Below are 7,646 nucleotides of genomic sequence, written 5' to 3'. Positions count from 1 at the left end.
CATCATCCTGAGAACCATGTGGAAGATGTGACCGGCCTGCTCCTAAAATCAGGAGAATGACGTCTAGGAGGTTAAAAGTCCTGGCTGAGGATCGCTGACCATCGACTCCATGCCCAGTGCCATGCTAGTCAGGAAGGCCAGACACACAGACAGGACAGGTGCCCAACATGACAGCTACCGCCGTGTGAGACCTAGACGCCCTGGCACTACTGTAGATCCCACCTACGGTCCCACACATGTCGGGGACTTCTCATCCCTCCTGACTGCGGTTCACACCTCTCCCCACAGTGGTTCTTATCTCCACGTCACAAACGACTGAGCTAGGACCCAGGATGCCACAGGGCTGAGAGGGACAAAGCCTCCCTGAATCACACTGCAGGGCTGTCTCTGAGCAGCAGGCTCGATGGGATGGATGTGGATTTCCAAACAAGGTGGGACAACACCTCTTATCAGGAAGAGTGAGGAACCTCAGTGCTGAAGGCCCAGGAAGAAAGGAAGACAAAGGATCCCGCATCAAACGGCCTGGGTTTTGATCTGAGTCCTGCTGTGTGACATTCTGCAAGATATCAACTTCTCTGGGTTTTAGTTCCTGTCTGTACAATGGAATCAACACAAGTATCTAGAACTGTTAGGTGTGTTGAGTGTCTATTTTTGATACATCAAGGTCTACAAATCATTGTTTTTTTCTTAAGTGGGTTTCTACTAGAGCCTTGAAACATGACATCTGAGCAAATAGAAACAGAGCCAAATGTGGGGCCTTCTCAGAAGCTCGGCTGAATGGAAGTGTATTTACCAGGTGTGTGTGTGTGTGTGTGTGTGTGTGTATGTGTGTGTGTGTGTTGAAGACACTTCTTGGAATGCAGAATTTAATTCAGTTCTACCACAGTTTACTTAGCACCTACCACTATGCAAGAATCAGTGTTCAGCACAATGAGAAAATAATGGAATGAGACAGTGTCCCTTTGCTGTCTAATGGGACTCATGTGACATGTGGAGAGACAGACACACGTGTCGGCGCAGCCCAAGGCAGCTCGGGCACAGCCGAGGGGAAGTCCAGGCTGTCCTTGGAGAAGGGTGAGGTGGAACCCAAGTCAGCACAGGGACAGAGGCGAGGACGTGGGTGGAGGGTGTGACTCAGACACAAAGCTGGAACACACACTGGCTAGAACCTGAGAGGTGGGAGGGCCTGCTGAGAGACGGCAAGCTCGTCCCCAAGATGAATGGGGCTGCAGAGCTGAGGGGTTTACGCATGGTGTACAGGGAGTCTGTTAATCATCATTTCTTACAAATGATACCTAAGGAAGGAAAGGAGCCCTACGTACAGACAGCTTCTTTTTTAGACTTCTTTAAAACTAGGTATGCTTCTCACTCTAGGTTGTATCATTTGCCTATTTTCAGGCCAGAAATCAAGAGCAAAAGGATGAGATAATTGCTTGACCCATATAGGACCAGGTAATCAGTTTCAAAATGGAGAGAGAGAGAGAGAGAGCCAGCCATTCATGTTTAGCCAACCACATAGAAGGGTAGTAGAAGGAGTCTGGTTTGCTTTAAAAAAAAAGAAAGAAAGAAATGGAAACACATGAAAGAATATGTATTAGTCAGAAAAGATAGGTTATGCTGCTGTAACAAATAGGCTCATAACCCAAGTGGCTGGAGAATGCACAGGTCTATTTTCATCACTCCACATATCCATTGTGATTGGGAGTGGGGTGGGCTGTGATGCTCTACATCATCTTCTCCCAAATCATAGAAGATGCACCTCCAATTCCAGGATTGCTGAGCTAGGAAAAGTGGGTGTTAAATTTCACCTTGGTTGTTAAAAAAAGCTTCTAGTTGGGAACCACGCTTACTTTAGTTTTCTTTCCAAGTTAGGCCACACCTGACTTCATAGGGTAGGAGGGTCCATCCTACAAGGTGCCTAGAAAGGAGGAATACTGGAAATATTTTCAGCCACTGCAAGAAGCTAACTGAGATATCAATGCAAGCCTCATATTTTTGAAAAGATTCATGATGAGTCTGTATCCACATTTGTGTGTGAGGGGGAGATGTCAGGATGGGCCCATATACTCAAGATCACACTGGGTCAAATCATTGCTCGTTGACATGATTCTGCCTTCCCTCTCAGTTTATTCATGCCTTGATAGGATGAGCTTGTTGACACCATGGAAACTCGTCAGATTATGAGAACTTCTTACAAACATTATTTTAGAGGCACACAACATTGTAGCAGTGATTCATTATGAAAAAGCAATTAACTTGGAAAAACTTGCCCTCTCTAAACATAAAAACATGAATAATACCAACAACAGCTTATTTCCCTTTCTTGAAAACAGAAATCACCACAATAAACAAAAAGAAAAAAGGGAAAGAAAAAAAGACCCCAAATCACTTGACTTTTGATTTACTTTGAAAAATTTCTGCTCTCCCTCCACTTCAAAACTATTTAAATTTAAACGTTGTCTACCGCTCTTTATCTAATCAACTGTAGGCAAACAGGGGCTGTGGGGTGGAAACTCACTTTGAAGATTATGACTCTCAACTACATACCAAATTTCAATAGTAAACAAAACTAGCTTGCCCGGAACCTGCTTAGGACTGTATAATGCAAATATTGATCTCAAATTTGGAAACCACTTTCATCTCTGCACAATTTGCTGGTGGCACGTAGTGAAGAAATTGGATAGAGAGTACGTAGGTTAAGTTTTCCTTTTGTCAGTGGGAGCATCCTGTGAGGGTCCCCACTCCTTCCTGTCAGGCCTGGTTTTGCTTGCGGTCAGGATCCTCACTGTCAGAGACCACTAAGTAATACCTTTGGGCCCATGCTGCTCTCCATTGAGGCAGACCCCGTTTCCTGTTGGAGTCCAGCTGCTCGGCAGATCCTTGGGGACTCTCCTTGACCTCCACCTGCAAATTCCAAAATGGCACCCTGTCCATCCTACTCTTTGCTGCCATCTCCTGGAGAGTTGGTATAATAACTGTGCAAAGCTACAGCCACTGAGGGTGGGTGGGACCTTGGAGCTGAGTTTAATTTGCCCACCAGAAGCATGCAGTCCTGAGTCTACCTGGGGCCTCCCTCTGGTGGGACAGGGAAGGTGGCCTCCAATCCCATTACTCTGCAACTCAACCAGCATGCGCCCAGTGCATCTGGTACCCCGAACCCTGACATCTGATTCACTTCTAATGCTAGTTTGACTTCAAACCCAATGGGCCTGTGGTGCTTCTCGGATCCAGATCCCTAATGAATGTCACTCAGGTCCTCAGGTCCTCATCAGCGAATGAATGGATGACTTGGAGAAGGAATGCTGAATGGGTGCACGGGAGGGATTGAGTGAGTGCGTAGTAAGACAGTGTGAATCTGCAATCAATGCATGTGTGGAAATATCTCAGGGGATCCCATTCGTGTGTACGATCAATATGGAGAATGACCGCGATCATCATGAAGAGTGTGCGTCTGTGAAGCCGTCAGGAAGCTGAGGTCCAAGCACCCCAGGTTCACAAGTCTACACACATTTATTTCAGCTTCACTTCTGGGCCCACCTGCTTCTGCCCTTGGCGGCTCAGCTTCCTTTTCACCTGGGAGGCCCTCGCTAGCACTCCTGAGGCTGCGGCCTGCCGGCTGTACTCCTCAGCCCCGTGCACAGGGCTCTGATCCACAGCACTGGACCTTCAGGGCCGGTGGCTATATGCTGCCCCTCTCTGGAAGAAGTTGGTACTGCAGACTTCCTCCAAAGAGCAGCTCCCTCTTGAACCCCGTACATGGTGATACCTCTCCCCTCCAGAAGATAAAGCCCTCCAGTAACTCCAATATCAGTGGTCAATAAATTCAAGACGAGGAGTTGATAAATGGTGGAGGACCGTGGTTTTGAGGGGACAGGCCAGCCCTCTATGTCTGAGGGCTTAGGGGTCGGGAATGAATAAAATCAATAAAAGCTAACATTTTATTGCAGTTTCTATAAAAGTGACAACAATTTCACATAGGTGACCTCACAGGTCTCCCAACAAGCCACAGAGGAACAATCAGTGTTCCGTTTTACAGAGGAGAGCGTGGTGGCTTAAAGAAGTTAACCAAGTTATCCCATTTCATGCCCTTCGATACTGGAAGCGCCCACCTTCAAACCAGCGCCGTGTGTCCCAAAACTCAGTCTCTCAACCGGCAGCTGTGGAAGGTGTGAGTCTGACTTGAGCAGGATGTGGAGTCTCGTGACACCTACAGGAAACATGTTTTGTTGACAGTAGGATGACAGCTAGGAAAGGTAGCGCCCAGGAGTACTAACGCCGGTCTCTCTTCCTTTCTGGAAAGACCCACTGCACATTGGTTCATAAAGAAGAAATGATGCAGAAGGTGGAGTTAAGGGTGGGGCCTCTAACTTCTCTGATTAAGGGCCTGGTGTCAGGAATCACACTTGTCTGCTCTTTTATATTTAAAGCTCTTCTTCTTTGTTTCAGAGGAGGAAGGGACTCGCGCTTTTCTTCCCAAATAAGGTGAAGAGAAGCTGCGATTGTCAACCTGAACTCACGGTCTCCACCCCAGGAAAGGTAGTAGGCAAGAGCATCCACGTGCTTAGTGAAGAGTTGCAAGGTGTTTTAAATGAGGGGTTTAACTCCAGATGGTGACTCATGCCCCATGCCAAGGGAGCCACTCCTGATCCAGGGGCTGGGTCTGCCTGTCAGTCTCCAAGTTCAGCTCAGAACTGGTGCTCAGCTGAGTCTTCAGTTGACACTAAGGAGAGATCAGAGCCCCTTGATCAGCTCTCTCTTGGTATTCTATAATGGTTGACTCAGTAAAGCATGAAAAGGTAAAAATAGAATCACCCCTAAATTGAGAAGCATCTTTAACTAACGTGGACCCTAAAACAACTATACTCACTCTACCCACAGCAATATTTGTCTTGGAGATATTTAGCAACTGTCTTGTTCTATGAACATGGATCCCTGGATGAATTCTTCCAGGCTCCTGTGAGTTGACTTTAGGAATGGAAAATAAATGGAGAAAGTACAAAATTCAGAATCAAGAAAACAATGAGGGTGAATCCTGTGTTTGTCACTTATAAAATGCATATTCGTGGGACAATTTCTTGGCCAATGATTGATAAGGGAGCGACAATTGAGGGTGTCTTCATTGAGCATCTCAGAGAACTGGAGGGTCCAGCCAGTTTCTGTTCTAGCATGAGTGTCCAACTTCGGGGTTCAACATTCGGAAACTCTGCTTCGATTTTCCTGGATCTCAGTCAACAGGAGACGTGAGCAGTGATGAGCAGCCGCTCAGCCCTGGGTTATGCCCGGGGTGTTCTGGGTGTCCTTGAAGCATCTTGAAACACCATAGCCACGTTATAGCTGCCCTGCTGCGAGGTCCTCCGAGTCACTGCCACCGCCGCCTTCCTGGACGTCACCCACTTGAGGCTGGCGTCTTATTGTGAGCGTGCTGATACAGAAAACACCTAGGAAAGTAAAGATAAAAAGGTCACCAGGCCTCTGGGTCTTGTCTGTAGTTGCTCTCAAATATGACACCAGATCTTTAAGCTTCAAGGAGAGATTGGAAGGCAAAGAAATCCCAACATTCAAATAAGAGAGTTCAGAAGGTGTGTTGTCTGGCTTGACAACGATGAATATCCATAACACATATATAACTGCGGCTCCATATATGTACCAATCGTATGTGTCTTACATACATGCTTTATATATAATATATGTGTGTGGGGGGGGTGTGTTATGTATGTTTTTATCTGTTTATATGAAGAGACGTCGAACTATCTTGTCTCTGTGCTACTTAATTCGCATCCAGGCCCTTCCTGTCCATCAAGAGTGGCAGATGTCTGTTTGATTTTCTGCTACATGGATCACACCAAGAGGCTGGGGACTTTCTACCCAAGCCAACCATCCCATTGTCTAGAAAAAGGTCTGACCTAGTCCTTTGAAAATCCTCCCTTTTCCTGTTTTACTGAGTGAGGAGAAGGAGAAGAAGGAGGAGAAATCCCCGAAGCGTTCTCTTCTTGTTCTCAGTTGGGCCTCGTGGGACAGTGTTTACAGTGCATACAGGTGACACTACCTATGGCACCATCCTCCTTCAGACGCCTGAAGAGACCCTCATGCCCCACTCACTACCCGTCGTTCTTGCCTTTCTACAAATCCTCGGCTCCTTCGTTCGTGGAAAAGTGGCTTTCCGGTTGATAGAAGGGCTCGGATGTGGTTTGCTTGCTGTTTGTTTGTTTTGTTAGCCTGTCACTGAGGAGCATTGAGTCCTTGCACAAGTGGAGCCACATCTTTAAATATCCCTCTAAAACTGGGATAAGGTGCTGTGAGCACAGAGACACAGATGGCAGGAAGCGTCTAGAATTATGCCACATCAATAATTGCTGGCTAAATTAGTCAGGGTTGGCTAGCTGCGGTTCCAACACCACCCACAATATCCGGGCTTCCCACCACCAACGTGCAGCTTCCTCACACAGCCGCCCCGGGCTTCTGACTGGGGCTGGCTTCCACTCAGGGGCTCGGCCCCAGGGTCCCTTCACCTTCGGGTTCCACTGTCCTCCCTGTCGCTGGAGTCCTCTTCACTCCGTCTTCAAGTGGGAGAACAAAAGGGAGACCCCCAGAGGGAGGAGGCCACGTCACTGGCACCCACACCCCATGGCTCAGGACCCCGTCACCTGGCCCCACCTCCCCGGGGGCAGACTAGAACTCAGGTTCCAGGGGGTGACGAGGAAGGAGAACTGGACTCTGCCGTTGAGCTCCTTCTTGACTTGACTCTATGTCGTCAGCTTCCCCACCAGCGGCCACTCCTGACAGAGGAGCCCAGGGCTCTCTGGCCACCAGAGGAAAAGACGGGCTCCCTCCATCAGCTCTCATGTGTGGCCACCAAGGTGGGTCCAGCTGCGGCAGAGCCAAGGTCCCTGTGCCCTTGGAGTTGGTGATCCACCTGGGGAGGAGCCAAGACTGCAGCAGGTGAAGACCAACAGGATCAGCCGGACGAACCTGGGTCAGTCTGTGATGAACGACTAGAAGAAAGACGGAGAGCCCTTTGCAGCCTGCTGTGGTCCAGCCTTGCAGGATCCCCCCTTTAGAAGCTGCCCCCCCAGAACCTGAAGCCTCGGGTGCGTGGGGAGGCGACATTTCAGACAGCCCAAGGGAGCCCGTTCTTCCGCCTCAACCCTTCAGGGGCTCCCAGTGGGAGGTAGTACCCCTCTCCGTGACTTTCAACCTGGGTGACGGGCTCCTTTCGTGCTCCCTCAATTCGACCTAAGCCCCTCTTGACCTTTCCACGACCTTTCAGTCTGCTCCTTGCCTTGGTCTCCTTGAGTGCCATAACAGAACGGCAGCAGCTGGAGTCACCTTGACAAACGATAGCTTGTTCCTCATAGTCCGGGAGCTGGACGCCCAAGGTCAGGGTGCCGGGGTGGTCAGGCTCTGTGGGGCTTGCAGAGCCACCTTCTCTCTGGCTCTTTGGTGGCCTCCCTTGGTGTGTGCTTGGAGAGGAAGAAATCTCGCTCTTCCTCTTTGTGTAAGGCTCCCAGTCCCACTGGATTAGGACCCCACCCCTGTGACCTTACTTAACCTTAACTGCCCCTAACTGCCTCCCCTCTGAAGACGGGGCACACTGGGAGCCGGGGTTTCGGCGTGGCCATCTGCACTGGTGGGTCCCCAGCACCTCT

Source organism: Marmota flaviventris, chromosome 19, assembly GCF_047511675.1.
Source record: "Marmota flaviventris isolate mMarFla1 chromosome 19, mMarFla1.hap1, whole genome shotgun sequence".
Lineage (NCBI taxonomy): Eukaryota > Metazoa > Chordata > Mammalia > Rodentia > Sciuridae > Marmota > Marmota flaviventris.
Note: the sequence above shows the minus strand (reverse complement) of the source record.